This window comes from Mirounga angustirostris, unplaced genomic scaffold (genome assembly GCF_029215605.1).
Source record: "Mirounga angustirostris isolate CCGP_5_RB_7025 unplaced genomic scaffold, mMirAng1.0.hap1 SCAF_1, whole genome shotgun sequence".
Classification (NCBI taxonomy): domain Eukaryota; kingdom Metazoa; phylum Chordata; class Mammalia; order Carnivora; family Phocidae; genus Mirounga; species Mirounga angustirostris.
This window is the reverse complement of record NW_026991709.1, coordinates 43673594-43674519: the sequence shown is the minus strand read 5'-3', so window position 1 is coordinate 43674519 and position 926 is coordinate 43673594. Positions and strand designations below refer to the sequence as shown.

The 926-nt window shown below is 32.0% G+C and overlaps 1 non-coding gene across 1 annotated transcript; it reads left to right on the top strand.

The window, feature by feature from the left end:
* Positions 1 to 545: 545 nt before the first annotated feature.
* LOC123835086 (U1 spliceosomal RNA) lies at positions 546 to 713 on the top strand. Its single transcript, XR_006788641.1, has one exon. It is a non-coding gene; the product is annotated as a U1 spliceosomal RNA (small nuclear RNA).
* The last annotated feature ends 213 nt before the right edge of the window (positions 714 to 926 follow it).

Genomic DNA, 926 nt, shown 5'->3' with positions numbered 1-926 from the left:
TATTTTAATTAATATATTTGAAAATTATAACTGCATATTTATCAATTTCAAATTTTACTTTAATTCTTACTTATTTGTTCTTTTATAATTTAGCATTTACTGATGAGGATATGGTTTTCATAGAAATTAATGAATTTGTCCAATATTATATAGGGTTATTATGGGTGGTTAAATGGATTAGAAGCATTTAAACATATTTTTCTAATTTTGAAGAGAGTTAGAAGGGTATTTAGATATATTTTTCTATCTAACTTTGAAATGCTTTTTCTAAAAAAAAAAAAAAATGCTTTTTCTACTACACTCCCTATGCCTGTTACAGAAGTAAACTGTAGAAAATTACACATCTTGCTATTCATTATTTAACAAGCAGAAATATTGCGCAGATACTCAACATGCCATCATATTTTAAATGAAAATTGAAAGAATTTCTCAAAGATGTATACTGAGAAGTCATCATTAAGTAAAACTAGGGGAAAGGATACTCCAGAGTGAACAGTTTGGGCAAATGCATGGACAAAGTAATATAATACAAAAAGACTTCAGTGATACTTACCTGTATCACTGAAGAGATACCATGATCAAGAAGATGGTTTTCCCAGGGCGAGGCTTATTCATTGCACTCTGGTTGTGCTGATCCCTGCGATTTCCCCAAATGTGGGAAAGTCAACTGCATAATTTGTGGTAATGGGGGGCTGTGTTCTTGCTTTCCCCTAAAAAAAAAAAAAAAAGACTTCAGTGAGATTAGACCACAGAGGTCACATCATAGGAATGAGCGTGTGTGTCTCTGAGTGTTAGGGACAGGGGTAATAGGTAAGAGATGATATTTGTCTCATATGCTAGGGCATTAAGAAGAGAGTTTGTATTACATGAAAAAAAGTAATAAAAAGATCAGATGGACATTTCTGAATCTCAATCTTGCAGAAGAG